The sequence below is a fragment of the Tursiops truncatus genome, chromosome 14, assembly GCF_011762595.2.
Source record: "Tursiops truncatus isolate mTurTru1 chromosome 14, mTurTru1.mat.Y, whole genome shotgun sequence".
Classification (NCBI taxonomy): Eukaryota; Metazoa; Chordata; class Mammalia; order Artiodactyla; family Delphinidae; genus Tursiops; species Tursiops truncatus.
In genome coordinates this window covers 11547371-11568409 of record NC_047047.1, presented here as the reverse complement: position 1 = coordinate 11568409, position 21039 = coordinate 11547371, and the positions used below count along the sequence as shown (strand labels likewise).

The 21039-nt window shown below is 42.2% G+C and overlaps 1 pseudogene; it reads right to left on the bottom strand.

Annotated features, from left to right (window-relative positions):
• LOC117307915 (large ribosomal subunit protein uL16-like) overlaps positions 1-19730 on the bottom strand; it is a 36666-nt pseudogene extending 16936 nt beyond the window's left edge.
• Positions 19731-21039: the final 1309 nt, after the last annotated feature.

The following is a 21039-nucleotide window of genomic DNA, read 5'->3' as shown; positions in this document are numbered from 1 at the left end:
CCAGCAAGGATCTCATTCAGATTTGATGGAGAAATCAAAAGCTTTACAGACAAGCAAAAGCTAAGAGAGTTCAGCACCACCAAACCAGCTCTACAACAAATGCTAAAGGAACTTTGCTAAGGGGGAAACACAAGAGAAGAAAAGAACTTACAAAAACAAACCCAAAACAATTAAGAAAATGGTAATAGGAACATATATATCGATAATTACCTTAAACGTGAATGGATTAAATGCTGCAACCAAAAGACACAGGCTCGCTGAATGGACACAGAAACAAGACCCATATATATGCTGTGTACAAGAGACCCACTTCAGACCTAGGGACACATACAGACTGAAAGTGAGGGGACGGAAAAAGATATTCCATGCAAATGGAAATCAAAAGAAAGCTGGAGTAGCAATACTCATATCAGATAAAATAGACTTGAAAATAAAGAATGTTACAAGAGACAAGGAAGGACACTACATAATGATCAAGGGATCAATCCAAGAAGAAGATATAACAATTATGAATATATATGCACCCAACATAGGAGCACTTCAATACATAAGGCAACTGCTAACAGCTATAAAAGAAGAAATCGACAGTAACACAATAATAGTGGGAGACTTTAACACCTCACTTACACCAATGGACAGATCATTCAAGCTGAAAATTAATAAGGAAACACAAGCTTTAAAAGACACAATAGACCAGAGAGATCTAATTGATATTCATAGGATATGCCATCCAAAAACAGCAGATTACACTCTCTTCTCAAGTGCGCATGGAACATTCTCCAGGATAGATCACGTCTTGGGTCACAAATCAAGACTCAGTAAATTTAAGAAAATTGAAATCGTATCAAGCATCTTTTCTGACCACAACACTATGAGATTAGAAATCAATTACAGGGGGAAAAAAAGTTAAAAAACACAAACACATGGAAGCTAAAAAATACATTACTACATAACCAAGAGATCACTGAAGAAATCAAAGAGAAAATCAAAAAATACCCAGAGACAAATGACAATGAAAACACGATGATCCAAAACTTATGGGATGCAGCAAAAGCAGTTCTAAGAGGGAAGTTTATAACTATACAAGTCTACCTCAAGAAACAAGAAAAATCTCAAATAAACAATCTAACTTTACACCTAAAGGAACTAGAGAAAGAAGAACAAGCAAAACCCAAAGTTATTAGAAGGAAAGAAATCATAAAGATCAGAGCAGAAATAAATGAAATAGAAACAAAAAAACAATAGCAAAGATCAATAAAACTAAAAGCTGGTTCTTTGAGAAGTTAAACAAAATTGATAAACCATTAGCCAGACTCATCAAGAAAAAGAGGGAGAGGACTCAAATCAATAAAATTAGAAATGAGAAAAGAGAAGTTACAACAGACACCACAGAAATACAAAACATCGTAAGAGACTACTACAAGCAACTCTATGTCAATAAAATGGACAGCCTGGAAGAAATGGACAAATTCTTAGAAAAGTATAACCTTCCAAGACTGAACCAGGAAGAAATAGAAAATATGAACAGACCAATCACAAGTAATGAAATTGAAACTGTGATTTAAAATCTTCCAACAAACAAAAGTCCAGGACCAGATGGCTTCACAGATGAATTCTATCAAACATTTAGAGAAGAGCTAACATCCATCCTTCTCAAACTCTTCCAAAACATTGCGGAGGAAGGAACACTCCCAAACTCATTCTATGAGGCAAGCATCACCCTGATACCAAAACCAGACAAAGATACTACAAAAAAAAGAAAATTAAAGACCAATATCACTGATGAATATAGATGCAAAAATCCTCCACAAAATACTAGCAAACAGAATCCAACACACATTAAAAGGATCATACACCATGATCAAGTGGGATTTATCCCAGGGATGCAAGGATTCTTCAATATACACAAATCAATCAAGATGATACATCTTATTAACAAATTGAGGGAAAAAACCCATATGATCATCTCATTAGATGCAGAAAAAGCTTTTGACAAAATTCAACACCCATTTATGATAAAAACTCTTCAGAAAGTGGGCATACAGGGAACCTACCTCAACATAATAAAGGCCATATAAGACAAACCCACAGCTAACATCATTCTCAATGGTGAAAAACTGAAAGCAATTACTCTAAGATCAGGAACAGGACAAGGATGTGCACTCTCGCCACTATTATTCAATATAGTTTTGGAAGTCCTAGCCACGGCAATCAGAGAAGAAAAAGAAATAAAAGGAATACAAATTGGAAAAGAAGAAGTAAAAGTGTCACTGTTTGCAGATGACATGATACTATACATAGAGAATCCTAAAGATGCCACCAGAAAACTACTAGAGCTAATCAATGAATTTGGTAAAGTTGCAGGATACAAAATTAATGCACAGAAATCTCTTGCATTCCTATACACTAATGATGAAAAATCTGAAAGAGAAATTAAGGAAACACTCCCATTTACCACTGCAACAAAAAGAATAAAATACCTAGGAATAAACCTACCTAGGGAGACAAAAGACCTGTGTGCAGAAAACTATAAGACACTGATGAAAGAAATTAAAGATGATACCAACATGGAGAGATATACCATGTTCTTGGATTGGAAGAATCGATATTGTGAAAATGACTATACTACCCAAAGCAATCTACAGATTCAATGCAATCTCTATCAAATTACCAATGGCATTTTTTACAGAACTGGAACAAAAAATCTTAAAATTTGTATGGAGACACAAAAGACCCCAAATAGCCAAAGCAGTCTTCAGGGAAAAAAACGGAGCTGGAGGAATCAGACTCCCTGACTTAAGACTATACTACAAAGCTACAGTAATCAAGACAATATGGTACTGGCACAAAAACAGAAATATAGATCAATGGAACAGGATAGAAAGCCCAGAGATAAACCCACGCACCTATGGTCAATTAATCTATGACAAAGGAGGCAAGGATATTAAATGGAGAAAAGACAGTCTCTTCAATAAGTGGTGCTGGGAAAACTGGACAGCTGCATGTAAAAGAATGAAATTAGAACACTCCCTAACACCGTACCCAAAAATAAACTCAAAATGGATTAGAGACCTAAATGTAAGACCGGACACTATAAAACTCTTAGAGGATAACATAGGAAGAACACTCTTTGACATAAATCACAGCAAGATCTTTTTTGACCCAGCTCCTGAAGTAATGGAAATAAAAACAAAAATAAACAAATGGGACCTAATGAAACTTCAAAGCTTTTGCACAGCCAGGGAAACTATAAACAAAGCAAAAAGACAACCCTCAGAATGGGAGAAAATATTTGCAAACGAATCAATGGACAAAGGATTAATCTCCAAAATGTATAAACAGCTCATGCAGCTCAATATTAAAAAAGCAAACCATCCAATCAAAACATGGGCAGAAGACCTAAATAGACATTTCTCCAAAGAGACATAGAAATGGCCAAGAAGCACATGAAAAGCTGCTCAACATCACTAATTTTTAGAGAAATGCAAATCAAAACTACAGTGAGGTATCACCTCACACCAGTTAGTGTGGGCTTCATCAGAAAATCTACAAACAAGAAATGCTGGAGAGGGTGTGGAGAAAAGGGAACCCTCTTACACTGTTGGTGGGAATGTAAATTGATACAGCCACTACGGAGAACAGTATGGAGGTTCCTTAAAAAACTAGAAATAGGGCTTCCCTAGTGGCGCAGTGGCTGAGAGTCCGCCTGCCGATGCAGGGGACACGGGTTCGTGCCCCGGTCCGGGAGGATCCCACATGTTGCGGAGCAGCTGGGCCCGTGGGCCATGGCCGCTGGGCCTGCGCGTCCGGAGCCCGTGCTCTGCAACGGGAGAGGCCACAAAAGTGAGAGCCCCACGTATCGCAAAAAAAAAAAAAAAAAACTAAAAATAGAATTACCATATGACCCAGCAATCCCACTACTGGGCATATACACAGAAAAAACCATAATTCAAAAAGATGCATCCCCTGCAATGTTCATTGCAGCAGTATTTACAATAGCCAGGACATGGAAGCAACCTAAATGCCCATCGACAGATGAATGGATAAAGAAGATGTGGTACATATATACAATGGAGTATTACTCAGCCATAAAAAGGAACGAATTGGGTCATTTGTAAAGATGTGGATGAAACGAGAGACTGTCATACAGAGTGAAGTAAGTCAGAAAGGGAAAAACAAATATCGCATATTAACATATATGTGGAACCTAGAAAAATGGTACAGATGAACCAGTTTGCAGGGCAGAAATTGAGACACAGATGTAGAGAACAAACATATGGACACCAAGGCGGGAAAGCAGTGAGGGGTTGGGTGTGGGAGGGTGACGAACTGGGAGATTGGGATTGACATGTATACACTCATGTGTATAAAATTGATGACTAATAAGAACCTGCTGTATAAAAACATAAATTAAATAAAATAAAATGAAAAGAATCCTGACTGAGGCACATGTGTGTGTCCTGTGAACCTCTCTCCATAGTGCTCTCAAGAGAGCTTCAGTAAAGACCTAGCAAAGACCTAGACTGTTTTCAAAAGTGAAGCCAGGTTTGTGTTTCTTGTGTACATATCACTGTGCTATGGCAAGAACACGGAGGCCTGGTTTTGTTTTGATGACATACAGCATGTGTATCGGACATTGTAAATGTTAGCAGAGATTCTCCCCAACCTGTTCCCGGTGGCTGCCCTGAGAAATGAAAATGATGTGGGGAGAAAAAGAGAGAGAGGACTCAAATCAATACTTTTCTTCTCCTTTTATATTCTTCTGTACTGTTTGAATCTTTTTTTAACCATATTCATGTATTATTTTTAAATGTTTTTAACGTTTAAAGTAATTACTTAAGAAAGAAATGTGATACATCTACAGATATTATCAGTGTGTCTACATAAGAGAGATGCTCAAGTAATATATGCATTCTGGCAAGAATCATAGCCTTTTAAAGAAACAGGTGGTGAGGGCTTGGTAGTCTGCTAAAGTCGTTGAGAATCTTATCTGGAGGGCTGTCAAAACTGCACACATTTTTTTTTAGTTTTTTAATTTGGCATCTCTTGATGTTACTTTATATTACTTGTGCAAGAATTGCTTATTTTTTACACAATCTTAAGCATCAGAATAGTTGCTCCGCTCTGCAGCAGACCTAAGGCGAAGAAGGGGGCAGGGATGGGAAGAAAGGGCTCAGATTAGCAGAAAGGAGTAGGAGATAAAAATCCAGTATAGGGACTTCCCTAGTGGTCCAGTGGGTAAGACTCCATACTCCCAATGCAGGGGGCCCAGGTTCGATCCCTGGTCAGGGAACTAGATCCCGCATGCATGCTGCAACTAAGAGTCCACACACCGCAGCTAAAGATCCCGCATGCCGCAACTAAGACCCGGCACAGCCAAAATAAATAAATAAATAATTTTTTTAAAAAAATACACTTAAAAAAAATCCAGTATATATGTAGAAGTGGCCCAGAGGTTCACCCCCATTAGGAGGGGGCACTGAATAGACCATCTGTCACAGTCAAAAATAAGAGGGAGATTAAAAATGGTGGTATACCCACACAATGAAATATTTCTCAGCAACAAAAGTGAAAATACTACTGATACCCACAGCAATGTACAAAAATCTCACAGACATTATTTTAGTGCAAAAGTCAGGCACAAAAGAATACACACTGCTTGATGAAATTTATCTGAAATTCTAAAAAAGGCAAAACTACAGTGACAGAAAACAGGAGTAGGTGTATACATTTGTCAAAACTCAACCTACTGTCTACTTAAAACGGGTGCATTTTATTGTATGCAAAGTTAGGGCTAGAGTTTGGGTTAGGGTTCGATAAAGTTGATTTTTTAAAAATAGAGGAGGGGGTTTTGAGTGAGGACCTGATATGCTGGGTTACATTTACTCTGATGTGTGTGTTTGATGCTGTTTATGAATGAATGATGGAAGAGTGTGAGCCCGCTGTTGCAGGCCATGACTAGATGGAGGCCATGTTTTCAAGAGTCAGAGAAGAGCCACCGGGCCTCTAGCCATCCCTCCCCATCCTTGGCCCAGGCACCAAGGGATCCCAGGCAAAGGTGAGCAGTTGGAACAACTCCCCTCTCCCTGCCACCCCTGCAGGAAAGGAGGGTGAGACATTCCCTGGATCATCGGTCTGAGCAGGGCCAACTGCCTTTGGCCAACCCCAAGCTCGGGACATCATCAGGAAAGCACCATGTGTGTGAGCTGGCTGAAGCCTCCATTTTATTTTCAAGAATTGGCATTGGGCTTCCCTGGTGGCACAGTGGTTGAGAGTCCGCCTGCCGATGCAGGGGACGCGGGTTCGTGCCCCGGTCCGGAAAGATCCCACATGCCGCGGAGCGGCTGGGCCCGTGAGCCATGGCCGCTGAGCCTGCGCGTCTGGAGCCTGTGCTCCGCAACGGGAGAGGCCACAACAGTGAGAGGCCCGCGTACCGAAAAAAAGAAAAAGAAAAAAAAAAGAATTGGCATTTATCCCTATGGGAAAATAGATGAGAAACATCATGGGAAAAGCAGACTCAAGAAGGTAATGACCATGACGGCCGCAGTCGCTTCACGTCCCACCAGCAGATCAACACGAGATCTGGGATCGCCAGCACCACAGCCACCCGCTCCAGAGCACAGCTCTGCCCGTGAGTGGCCCAGCCCCAGCCCCAGTCCCCGCTCCCAGGTCCCTGCAGCCAGCAGTCTCATGACTAGGTCCCACCAACCAGTGGCAGGCAGCCTCTGCACAAGGCAGAGACTGGGGTCCTGCCACACCTACCAGACCCCCCCACATAGTCAGCCTGCCACCACAGAAGGACCAACACAGCCCAAATAGGGGGCATCCCTAGAGCACATACCTCTTGTGACCAGAGGGGAGTGCACTGCTGGGACACATAGGATGTCTCATACAAAAGGCCACTTCTCCGAGATCAGGAAATGCAACCAGCCTACCAGATACATGCAAATAAAAACAGCAAATTAGGCAAAGTAAGGCAACAGAGGAATATCGTCCAAACAAGGGAATAGGCTAAACCCCAGAAGAAGAACTAAGTGAAGTGGAGATTGACAATCTACCCTATAGAACGTTCACGGTAATGATCATAAAGATGTTCAAAGAACACAGAAGATTGGATGACCAATGAGAAGTTAGGAGTTTTTAACAGAGTTAGAAAATACAAAGAAGAACCAAACAGAGATGAAGAATACAATAACTGAAATGAAAAATACTCTAGAAGGAATCAACAACAGCTTACATGGTACAGAGGAACAGATCAAGGAACTGGAAAGCAAAGTAGTGAAAATCACTGACACTGAACAGGAAAAAAGAAAAAAGAATGAAAAGAACTGAGGACAATTTAGGAGACTTCTGGGACAACATGAAAAGTGCTAATATTCACATTATAGGGGTCCCAGAAGGAGAAGAGAGAGACAAAGGGGCTGAGAACATATTTGAAGACATAATAACTGAAAACTTCCCTAACCTGGGAAAGGAAACAGTCACCCAAGTCCAGGAAGCTCAGAGAGTCCCATACAGGATGAGCCCAAAGAGGAACATGCCAAGACACACTGTAATTAAAATGACAAAAATTAAAGCTAGAGGGAAAATACTAAAAGCAACAAGGGAAAAGCATCTAGTTACATATAAGGGAACTCCCATAAGACTGTCAGCTGACTTTTGAGCAGAAACCCTGCAGGCCAGAAGGGAGTGGCATGATATATTTAATGTGATGAAAGGGGAAAACCTACAATCAGGAATACTCTAGCAAGCAAGGCTCTCAGTCAGATTTGATGGAGAGACAAAAAGTTTTACAGACAAGCAAAAGCTAAAAGAGTTCAGCACCACCGAACCAGCTTTATAAGAAATGCTAAAGGGACTTCTCTAAGCTAAAAAGGAAAGACCACAACTAGAAACATGAAGATTACAAGAGGAAAACTTTCATTGGTAAAGGCAAATATACAGTAAAGGTAGTAATCAGCCGTGTATAAAGCTAGTAGGAAAGTTAAAAGACAAAAGTAGTAAAATCATCTATATCCACAATTAGTGGTTAAGGGATATACAAAACTAAAAGATATCAATTATGATGTCAAAAACAGTAAGCGTAGTGGATAGGAGTAAAACTACAGGGTTGTTAAAATGCATTTGAACTTAAGTGATCAGCAACTTAAAATAATCACACGTATACATATAGATTGCTATGTACAGTAAATAGCTGTGTAATATCTTTGTATGGTGACATGACTAGAATTATCCTGGTGATTCTGATATGTATAGAAAAATCAAATCACTAAGTTGTGTAACAGGAACTAACATAGTGTTATAGGTCAATTATACTTCAAAAACAAACAAACAAACTCACAGAAAAAGAGACCAGATTTGTTGTTATCAGAGGTTGGGGGTGGGAGGGGGAGGGGATGAAGGTATTCAAAAGGTACAAACTTCCAAGTTAAATAAGTACTAGGGATGTAATATACCACAGGATAAATAGAACTAACACTGCTGATTTTATATATGAAAGATGTTAAGAGAGAAAAACAATTTTTTTCTATTTCTTTAATTTTGTATCTATATGAGATGTTGCATGTTCACTAAACTTACTGTGATCATCATTTCATGATGTATATAAGTCAGATCATTATGCGGTACACCTTAGACTCATACAGTGCTGTATGTCAATTATATGTCAATAAAACTGGAAGAAAAAACATTCTCATCACAAGTGGAAAAAAATGTAACTATGATGATGAATGCTAACTAAACTTACTGTGGTGGTCATTTCTCAATACATATATGTATCAAATCATTATGTTATATACTTTTAATACAATGTTATATATCAATAATACCTCAATACAACTGGAAAAATTGTTTCACTAAAAATAAAGCAAAAAGAACTTGGTGAAAAAAATAATGAGAAGGTGGGCTCTGGGCTGAGGACCAATTCATATATTTATCCAGGGAATTTAAGGCTAAAAGCGCTTTTTGATGAGAAGATTCTCAGAGGCTCCAAAGATTAATATCAGCTGCAGTTAGGTTAAAAGAAAATTAATTGTGATAATTCATCACAAAAACACACTACATGTATGTGTAGCTGCCTGGCTTACAGGGTGCTTTCGTTTAAATTATTATACTTGGTCTTTTTTTTTTTTGGCCACAGAGCGCAGCATGCAGGATCTCCAGCCAGGGATGGAACCCGTGCCCCCTGCGTTGGAAGCGCAGAGTCTTAACCACTGGACTGCCAGGGAAGTCCCTGTTACACTTGATCTTCACAGCAGTTTTAAAGACAGGAAATGCATTATTATTCCGGCTCAAGTTCATTCTGTAAAATTTCATATCAATTCAGAAAAGCCCTTTGAAGATTTAATTCATTGACAAACACTGTTTGATGTGGTCAGGTAGAACTATGTTATTAAAATCACCTAAAGCATATTCGGATCTCTGCAATGTCCTTGGGACACCTTTGAAGCGCCATATGATGAGTAGCAGGGCTAGGCTGAGACGTGATCTGTTCTCAATCCTGCCCCTCCTGGGCTCGGCTGGACAGTCCCTTCCTGTGTAACCCACGCCCTACTCTGTCCCTTTATAGTTTTGTCTGTAAAGCCAGGAGTTCGTGTTTGATGGGTAGCTGCTTTTATTATAATTAAGTCTTCAGTAGAAAAATCACCTAAATTCATGGATGACATGAAGTAGTCTCTTGGTTGGCTACTCAGGGAAAGACAGCCTGAGACCCCAGCAGGACAGCAGGACCCTGGCATGGGGGTGGTCCCCCCGAAGGTCAGCACTGGGCCTGGGAACGGTTGGAGAAGGCGTCCAGGACGGGGAACCATGTGTATCCGACCTGCCTCCCAGGGATGCTGGGGAAATACCGCACTACCAGGGACAGAACCACTTCACCCTGGGTGGATGCACACCGCTATCACTATTAGTACTCATATTACCATTGCTGTTTTTATGGATGACGTCTCTTCTTTTTTTTTTAATTAATTAATTTATTTATTTATTTATGGCTGCATTGGGTCTTCGTTGCTGTGCGCGGGCTTTCTCTAGTTGCGGCGAGCAGGGGCTACTCTTCCTTGCAGCATTGCGGTGGCTTCTCTTGTTGCAGAGCACGGGCTCTAGGCACATGGGCTTCAGTAGTTGTGGCATGTGGGCTCAGTAGTTGTGGCTTGCGGGCTCTAGAGTGCAGGCTCAGTAGTTGTGGCGCACGGGCTTAGTTTCTCCACGGCATGAGGGATCTTCCCAGACCAGGGCTCGAACCCGTGTCCCTTGCATTGGCAGGTGGATTCTTAACCACTGCGCCACCAGGGAAGCCCCGGATGGCGTCTCCTCTTTCTCCTGGGCATGTTAAGCCTCTCTGGAAGGGCCAAGCCTCACCGAAATACTGTGCACAGATGAAACCACAGGTCATGGAAGACTGGCCCATGGGTTCTCAAGATGGTCTGCAGGAATCTGTTGTCTGGGCAGCCTATCAGGGACACCTACCCGGCCAAGAGCCACAGCCCAGGCTGTCCTGCTGCTGAGAGATAACCTAACCTGTCTCCTCCTCCAGGCCTCACAGCTCCCCGCCTCCTGTGAACCTCATTGCACTCTCTGGTGTGTCACTGCACTAGAAATGAATTGGTTCTATCTCCCCACTTGCCTTTGAGGTCCAAGGAGGCCGGACTGTACCTCGGGCTGTGGAGAAGGGTGGGGTGTAATGGGGGTATCTGCTGAGGGGGAGAGGGAAGGCTTGGGGCCCTGTCTCTGCTCTTCCAGGTGCACTGTAGACCCTCTAAGCCTCTCTTTTCCCATCTGTATAAGGGGAGAAATAAACCCTACCTACCTGGTACGGCTTAAAGCTGCACTGTCCACTATGGTAGCCACTAGCCACGAATGGCTGTTGAGAACTTGAAGTGTGGCTAGTCCGAATGGAGATGTGCTCTAAGTGGAAAATACACACCAGATAGCAAAGACTTAGTACCAAAAAATAAATATAAAATCTCTTAATAATTTTTATAGTCATTACACAATATTTTCGATATATTGGGTTAAATCTATTATTAAAATTAATTTCACCTGTTTCTTTTTTTCAAAATGTGGCTACTAGAAAAGTTACACTTACATACAGGCTCACGTTATGCTTCTATTGGACAGTGCTAGTTGAGAAAACCAAGAAGACACGTAGACAGCTATTTGGATGGACAGAGTCGTTACAACTCTCTTTCCTATGTTGCCCTCTTCTCCCTGCACCTCGCAGAATGTGGGTTTGAAAAATCCCCATCAAACATAAAAATCTTGGAATTTTTCAACTGAAAAGTTCAGGGAATCCAAACCTCCCCACCCCACCCAATGTAGATAAAGAAATTGAGACTTGGAGCAAACTATTAGATATCCCCTGATGATCAACCAGGAAGATAACCTTTTCCCCAGGAGTTTGGGGACTTTTCTGTCCCAGAAGCCACTTTCAAATATCTTTTTAAAATTAGCTTTTACGTTAATAAAACGGCTTTCATTTGTGTCACACATAGATTCTTTCTCCCTGTCAGTCTCTGCCTGGTGTTCCTCAGCAACCTAATAATAAAGGAGCTCTGGGAACAGAATTGTGGTTGCCAAGGGTGAGAAGAGGTGGGGGAGGGATTGAGTGGGAGTTTGGGGTTAACAGATGCAAACTACTATATATAGAATGGATACACAACAAGGTCCTACTGTAGAGCACAGGGAATTATATTTCAATATCCTGTGATAAACCATAATGAAAAAGAATGTATGTATAACTGAATCACTTTGCTGTACAGCAGAAATTAACACAACATTATACATCAATTTTGGTTCAATAAAAAAAAAAAGAAAAAAAATGTTAACTTCATTGAAAAAATAATTTATTAATTAGTTAATTAATTAGCTCTGGGTTCCCTGTACATACAAAAGCTCTGGGGTTAACAGAGTCCAGTTCAAATGGCCCTGGACAGGCAAACACCAAACCCACGTGATGTCCTTCTCCCTGGACTTCAGCTTGCTGGGCTCTAAAATGGACCCTGACCCCGCTCTACCTTGTGTTTACCTTGGAGCAAAGGCCCAGTGAGGGCTGAGACACACATGTAAGTCTTTTGTAAGTAAATTATCTGTCAGAAACTTGTGAGTCCCACATGCTATTAATGGATAAGAAGAATGAGGGAATGTTTTGGCACAAATCCTCACAGGGCTTGTCAGCAGACAGCAGCTGCTGCAAACTATAGGCATCTGAGAGTCTAAGCTCTTCCAACCCACATTTAGGAGGTGAGAAGACAGAGGTCACAGAGGAGGAGGGGAAGGGGCTGCCCAAAGACCAGAGGCCAAGTTTGTAGACACTTGGAAGAGCACTTACGCCGTCCCTGGTTAGTGTTCTACAACCACTTCGCTTGGAAGTTTTGAAATAACATTCTTTTCTTAACACAAAGCAGACTCTTTCAGAATTTTTTGAAAATACACAGAAAAAAAATCCCATCACCCAGTTCCCACCCACCCCCTGCCCCACCAACCAGAGATAATCCCATCAACTGTTTAGCATCTTTTTAAAATATAGTGTTTTTTCTACTCGTGTGAACATATATGTACTTTGTCTTTTACAAAAATGTGATACTACAACAGTTTGTATTTTTTTCCCTCTGAATAAATAGTAAACATTTTTCCAAGTGAAATATCTTTTCACAGTATTATTACATTACCATTAATGATGTCATGATATTCCATTGAATGAATGTTTAACCGATTCCTGATTATTGGGCATTGAGGTTTTCTCCAGTTTTTCCCAATTATAACAATGCTACCATGAGCATTCTAGAAGAAAATATATGGAATGAGCTCCCTGACAATGGTCTTGGCAATGATTTTTTTGATGACATCAAAAGCACAGGCAATAAAAGCAAAAATAAACAAGAGATATTATAACAGACAAAAAGCTTCTGCACAGCAAGGAAAAAATTAACAAAATAAAAAGTCAACTTCTAGAATGGGAGAAAATCTTTGCAAAACACATATCAGATTAGGGGTTAATATCCAAAATGTATAAGGAAATTATACAACTCAATTGCAAACAATAATAGTCCAATTTAAAAGCGGGCAAAGGAACTGAATAGATGTTTCTCTAAAGAAGATATACAAATGGGCAACATGTATATGAAAAGATGCTCAATATCCCTAATTATCAGGGAAGTGCAAATCAAAACCACAGTGAGATATCATCTCATATCTGTTAGAATGGCTATTATCAAAAAGGCAAGAGATAACAAGTGCTGATGAGGTTTTGAAGAAAAGAGAACATTTCTACACTGTTGGTGGGAATGTAAATTGGTAAAGCCACTATGGAAAACAGTATGCAAGTTCCTCAAAAACTTAAAAATAGAACTACCATATAATCCAGTAATCTCACTTCTTAGTATATATCCAGAGGAAATGAAATCAGAATCTTTTTTTGTTTTGTTTCGATTTTTTGGCTGCGTTGGGTCTTCGTTGCTGCACACAGGCTTTCTCTAGTTGCGGCGAGCGGGGCTACTCCTCGTTGCGGTGCACGGGCTTCTCATGGCAGTGGCTTCTCTCGTTGCGGAGCCCAGGCTCTAGGCGTGTGGGCCTCAGTAGTTGCAGCACATGGGCTCAGTAGTTGTGGCTCGCAGGCTCTAGAGCACAGGTTCAGTAGTTGTGGCGCACGGGCTTAGTTGCTCCGTGGCATGTGGGATCTTCCCGGACCAGGGATCGAACCCGTGTCTCCTGCATTGGCTGGTGGATTCTTAATCACTGTACCACCAGGGAAGTGCCTGAAATCAGGATCTTAAAGCAATATCTGCACTCCCATGTTCATTGCAATATTATTCACAATAGCCAAGATATGGAAACAACCAAAGTGTCTGTTGATGGATGAATAAAGAAATTGTGAGATATTTTATCAATGCTAATAAAATGGGGAAATATATATATATGATGGAATGCTTTTCAGCCTTAAAAAAGAGGAAATCCTTGTCATACTGAGTGAAGTAAGTCAGGCAAAGAAAAACAAATACCATATGATATTGCTTATATGTGGAATCTAAAAAAAATGGTAAAAATGAACTTATTTACAACACAGAAATAGAGTCACAGATATAGAAAACAAACTTATGGTTACCGAGGGGGAAAGCAGGGAGGGGGGTTGGGGAGGGATAAATTGGGAGATTGGGATTGACATATACACACTACTATATATAAAATAGATAACTGAGGGCTTCCGTGGTGGCGCAGTGGTTGAGAGTCCGCCTGCCGATGCAGGGGACACGGGTTCGTGCCCCGGTCCGGGAGAATCCCACATGCCGCGGAGCGGCTGGGCCCGTGAGCCATGGCCGCTGAGCCTGCGCGTCCGGAGCCTGTGCTCCGCGATGGGAGAGGCCACAGCAGTGAGAGGCCCGCATACCGCAAAAAAAAAAAAAAAAAAAAAAAGATAACTGATAAGAACGTACTGTATAGCACAGGGAACTCTGCCCCATGCTGTGTGGTGACCTAAATGGGAAGGAAATCTAAAAAAGAGTGGATATATGTATGTGTATAACTGATTAATTTTGTGTACACCTGAAAGTAACACAACATTGTAAATCAAGTATACTCCAATAAAAATTAATTTTTTTAAAAAAGAGGAAAGTCCTGTCATTTGCAATCACATGGATGAACTGGGAGGATATTATGCAAGGTGAAATAAACCAGACACAGAAAGACAAATATTGCATGATATCAGTTATATGTAGAATCTAAAAAAGTTGAACTTAGAGAAACAGAAACTTAAGAAATGGTGTTTCCTGGGACTTCCCTGGTGGTGCAGAGGTTAAGAATCCTCCTGCCAATGTAGGGGACATGGGTTCAAGCCCTGGTCCGGGAAGATCCCACATGCCACGGAGCAACTAAGCCCGTGTGCCACAACTACTGAACCTGTGCTCTAGAGCCTGCGAGCCACAACTACTGAGCCCATGTGCTGCCACTACGGAGGCCCACACACCTAGAGCCCATGCTCCGCAACAAGAGAAGCCACCAAAATGAGAAGCCCACACACCGCCACGAAGACCCAACGCAGCCACAAATAAATAAAGAAAATAAAATAAAGAAATTGTGTTTTCCAGGGACTGGGGGTTGAAGGAAATGGGAAGATGTTGGTCATAAGTTACAGACTTTCAGTTATAAGATGAATAAGTTGTAGAGAGCTAATATACAGCATTGTAACTATAAGTTAATAATAGATCGTATACTTGAAATTTGTTAAGAGAATAGACTTTTTTTTAATTGGCTGCACTGCACAGCTTGAGGGATCTTAGTTCCCCAACCAGGGGTTGTACCCCTGGCCCTTGGCAGCGAAAGCACAGCGTCCTAACCATTGGACCACCAGGGAATTCCCGAGAGTAGATCTTAAGTGTTCTCCCCTCACCACCACCATGTCCCCCCACCCCTGCCACACACGAACACAAAATGGTAACTCTTAAAGGTGTTGGATATGTTAATTAGCTTGATTGTAGTAATCATTACACAAGGTATACTTATATCAAAACACCACACTGTATGCCTTAAATGTGTACAATTTTTTATTTGTCAATCATACCTCAATAAAGTTGAGGAAAAAGCATTGTAAAATGATGTTTAATTTCTTCCAATGCTAATAAAAGTGGGGGAATAATCAACCAGGACCTACTGTATAGCACAGGGAACTCCACTCAATATCCTGTAATAACCTATATGGGAAAAGAATCTGAAAAAGAATAAATGTATATGTATAACTGAATTGCTTTGCTGCACACCTGAAACTAACACAATATTGTGTTAACTATACTCCAATGTGAATAAAAATTAAATTACAAAAGAACTTTAATGGAAAAGAATCTGAAAAGGAAAAAAAAAGTGTAGGAAAAACATATTAATCTTTTGTCACACATGTTGCAACTCTTGTTGCTATTTTCTATAGTGCCTTTATGGTGTTTTTCATGATTATGGTGTGAAGTCTGTCAGTATTTCCTTTATTGTTTCTGATCTGTTTGTGTGGTTTTAAAAAGTCTTTACACATTAAGGATAAAAATTGACCTGTGTTTTCTTCTAAACTTTACTAAAGATTTTGTTTATTAAAAATTTATATTTTATCTAACTTGAAATTATTTTTGTTGTGGTATGATTCAAAATCTAATTTCAGAATCGAATTTCATTTTTCTTTTCCCCCTGAACGGTTCTTCCAAATATATCATTTATCCCAGGGTTTCGCTCCAGTGGCACTATTGGTATTTGGGGCCAGGTAATTCTTTGCTTTGGGGTTGTCCTGCACATTGTAGGATGTTTAGCAGCATTCCTGACATCTATCAAATTCTAGTAGCATCACCCCAGTTGTGACAACCAAAAATGCCTTTGGATATTGCCCGGTGTCCCCTGGGAAACAAAATCACTCCCAGTTGAGAACCACTGATTTATCCTTCCCTGGAAATGATTTGAAATACCATCTCGACAACGAAGTACATTCTAATATATCATATACACCCGGGTCCATTTCAGAACTTTCTATTCAGTTCCAATTATTTGCTGTCTATTCTTGGACTATATAGAAAATAGTACCAACTATTTTCCTTATTGTAGTTTTGTATTAACCTTTAATCAGTTTACACTCTTGCTTTCCCAGTCTTTTTTTTTTTTTTTTTTTGCGGTACGCGGGCCTCTCACTGTTGTGGCCTCTCCCGTTGCGCAGCACAGGCTCCGGACGCACAGGCTCAGCGGCCATGGCTCACGAGCCCAGCCGCTCCGCGGCATGTGGGATCCTCCCGGACCGGGGCACGAACCCGTGTCCCCTGCATCGGCAGGCGGACTCTCAACCACTGTCCCACCAGGGAAGCCCTCCCAGTCTCTTTTAATCCTTCACGGAGGATACTTAATCTTATTGATCAGTTGCGGGGGGGGGGGGGGGGGGGCGGGAAGGAACAAAAGAGACCGAAACGGAATCTGGGGCATGGGAGGCCCCACCTTCATGTCAAGGAGGCCCACACTGGGTGGAACAGGCACAAGGCTGCCTGAGGCTGATAAGAGAAAAGGCGCCTCATAGGATCTGGAAGCCACATCCCCAGGATCATCTGGTGCAACCCAAAGGGGAGGAGCTACAGAAAATAAAAACAGGAAGAGGAAGCAGTGCTTTGAACTGCTGGTATTACTAAGTGGGTCGGGGGGAAGGAAGCTGGGGAACAGGATGTTTATTTACACGGTATCTATAGACTTCTGTTGTTCCAGAGGAGCTGAATATAGCCCTATAAGGAATTAGTCTGGGCTTCCCTGGTGGCGCCGTGGTTAATAATCCACCCGGACATGGGTTCGAACCCTGGTCCGGGAAGATCCCACATGCCGCGGAGCAACTAAGCCCATGCGCCACAACTACCGAAGCCTGCGCGCCTAGAGCCCATGCTCCGCAACAAGAGAAGCCACCGCAATGAGAAGCCCGTGCACTGCAACGAAGAGTAGCCTCACTCGCCGCAACTAGAGAAAAGCCCACGCGCAGCAACGAAGACCCAATGCAGCCAAAAATAAATAAATTTATTTTTTTAAAAAAAGGAATTAGTCCTTTAAGCCCAGTAGATGAATCATAGTCACATGGACACTGGTAAATTCCCTCAGGACCAGGACCTTAGATTCCCCTCCCCTCTGGGAAGGAGGGCCCACCTCTGCCAGGACAACTACTGGGATAAATAGGGCAGCGCTGCCTCCTCCATGGAGCCCACAACCCAGGGATTCTAGAATTCTCTCCCCCTCTGCATCAGAGACAAGAGCTCAGATCAAAGACTCTAGTGACAGGCATCCCAAGGGTACCAGTTAGGATGGCTTCAGCTGCAAGAAACAGGAAACCTGACTCAAACTGGCTTAAGCCATCAAAGAAATTTCTAGGCCCAGGTGACGGAAGTCCACAGGGAGCCTTCCTCCAGTAGCTCAGTGACTTTGCAAGGACTTGCTTCTTTCCTGAGCTTTGCACTGTCTTCCTCATTGTTAGCAGCATCCTTGGGAAAGGCTTGGGGCTCCCTTTGCATTGTGCTGATAATCACACAGCAGAAAACTCTTTGGCCCAGAATTCCCAGCAAAAGTCCTGACGTTCGCTTTGATTAGACCATACTTGTTCACATGTCCATCTGGGAGAAGGGTAGAATTGGCTTGTCTTGATCACCTTAGAGCTGGGACCACTTAAATCCCCACCGGAAATCTGGGCCTGCGGGGGAAAGGGAAGAGGGAAAACGGAATGGATGCTAAGATACCCCGACGTGTCCACTGCACCAGGCTTCCTGAAGAAGCCGGGAAGGAAGCAGCGTGGAGGCTGAAATCTGAAAAGAAATACTTGTATCACTGGAGAAACTTTGCCCCTTACATCTTAGATAGATTCATAACATCATTTTTCTTTATACCATCTTTATCATTTCTTCCCAAGCTCAGGATTCAAAAACCCTGTCAGCCAGAAATGAAGACCCAGAAAATGCATGTGACCTAAATCAGGAACGAGACCCCCAATACCAGACAAAGCCAGAGTCTCGCTGCCTGATCTGTCCAGCCCCTCCATAAAGGGCACACATAAGCTCTAAGTGACAGGTGCCATGTCACAGTGTTTTGTCTGGAAAACAATTTGCAACCATCAGAGCAAAAAGTGCCCTGGTGGGCTTCCCTGGTGGTCCAGTGGTCAAGATTCTGTGCTTCCACTGCAGGGGGCGCGGGTTCGCTCCCTGGTCGGGAAGTTCCGCATGCCCGGCAGTGCAGCCAAAAAAGAAAAAACAGTGCCCTGGTGATGCAGGCTGGTCTGTCACAGCCACTGTCCTTCCTGAGTTGCTCAGCTGTTCCTTGATGCCAGGAGGGCTGCTCGGGAAGAAGCAAGAAAGCCACAAGCCCCCAGCCTGCTGTTAGCGCAGCGACTTTGGGAGAGCAGTGCCTAGAACAACCCCTCTATCTTCTCGAAACATGTTTCTCATCAGCTGCTTCCAGCAGTTTTGCGTCATCAAGTAGATCCGTGGCTCCTACCCACAAACTCTGCTCTGTTTAACAGAAACTCCTGCGAGATGGCAGTGGGTGGGGAGGTGGGGGGCAAATCAAAGCTTAGCCTGTTTTGGCAACATGATGCCTCAAGATTCCTCCTGCGGTCAGGGTCAACCATGCTGGTACAGACCATGGGGTTGCACTGGGAATGCCAGAGTTGCATGCCAGGCATTCAGAAAATGGCAGCATTGTCAATATCCTTATAGTTATGCCTGCAAATCAGACTATGTTTAGTCCAACACTGCTCCTTTGTTCATTGATAGAGGCGCTCTTCCCAAGAGTATAAGACCCCAGCAATAAAACCCCAGAAACGGGTAACAGAGGCATCTCTACTATGTCCAAAGCCAACCATAACCTCCCTGTTCCTTATGTTCCTTCTCCTTCAGTTGCCAGTTATCTTGATTGGCTTTGAAGACCCCAAAAGCACAGGTCACAGATTTGATGGTAAGGACTCTTTTCTCCAAGCACATGAGGAAGTCTCAATGGTGTTGTCTCTGTGGTATCCAGATCTTCTGCTGGCTGCAGATTTTTCTGAAGGAGCTATTGCCAAGGCACACAGCAAATGTTGCTTCAATGCTCCTTAAATAATTTTCCCAGCACTCACTTACTTTAAGAGGAGCAGTCCACTTGGCATCCAGCAATCTCATTTATCTCAGATTTGGAAATGCTCCTGCCTTACCTGTTGAGTGTTCTCTGTCTGTATGGGCACCAGATACACTGTCCTCCGTTGCTTTAACCTTCTCCATTGCAGTAATGACACATTCCTAGTGTGCTGGCTGTGTGACCTTGGATTATTCCCTAACCTCAAGAATCCCTTAGTCTTCTCATCTATAAGATATAACTTCCTGATTGAATTATTATGAATATTAAATGAATTAAAGCAAAGTGAGTGCTAAATTAACGTGAACTATGACTAATTTTGCACCAACCTAATTGCTGATTTCCCTGTGACCAAATCCATCTAAAAATTATGACACAGGAGGCTTCCCTGGTGGCGCAGTGGTTGAGAGTCTGCCTGCCGATGCAGGGGACACGGGTTCGTGCCCCGGTCCAGGAAGATCCCACATGCCGCGGAGCGGCTGGGCCCGTGAGCCATGGCCGCTGAGCCTGCACGTCCGGAGCCTGTGCTCCACAAGGGGAGAGGCCACAGCAGTGAGAGGCCCGTGTACCGCAAAAAAAAAAAAAAAAAAAAAAAAATTATGACACAGAAGACCTAAACTGTACCTATTTCATAATTACATATTTAACTAGAAATTAAATATGCAGTTAAAGCAAAGACTAGAACAGAACATGGACAAATGAAAATAGTAGATTGGGAGTCATGGTAGGTGATTATTTTATTTTTTATTAATTTTTATTAGAGTATGGTTGCTTTACAATGTTGTGTTAGCCTCCACTACACAACAAAATGAATCAGCCACACACATACATATTCCCCTCCGTTTTGGACTTCCTTCCCATTCAGGTCACCACAGTGCATTAGGTAGAGTTCCCTGGGCTATACAGTATGTTCCCATCAGTTGTCTATTTTATACATAGTATCAACAATGTATATGTGTCAATCCCAGTCTCCCAATTCCTCCCACCCCACCACCTTCCCCCTTGGTGTCCATACATTTGTTCTCTACGTCTGTGTCTCTATTTCTACTTTGCAGATAAGATCATCTATGCCATTTTTCTAGATTCCGCATATATGTGTCATTATAAGACATTTGCTTTTCTCTTTCTGACTTACTTCACTCTGTATGACACTCTCTAAGTCCAAGTACGTGATTTTATTTTATTTTATTTTTATTATTTTATTTATTTTTGGCTGCGTTGGGTCTTCACTGCGCGCGGGCTTTCTCTAGTTGCCGCGAGCAGGGGCTACTCTTCGTTGCAGTGCACGGGCTTCTCATTGCGGTGGCTTCTCTTGTTGCAGAGCACGGGCTCTAGGCGCAGCCTTCAGTAGTTGTGGCACGCAGGCTCAGTGGTTGTGACTCACGGGCCCTAGAGCGCAGGCTCAGTAGTTGTGGCGCACAGGCTTAGTTGCTCCGCGGCATGTGGGATCTTCCC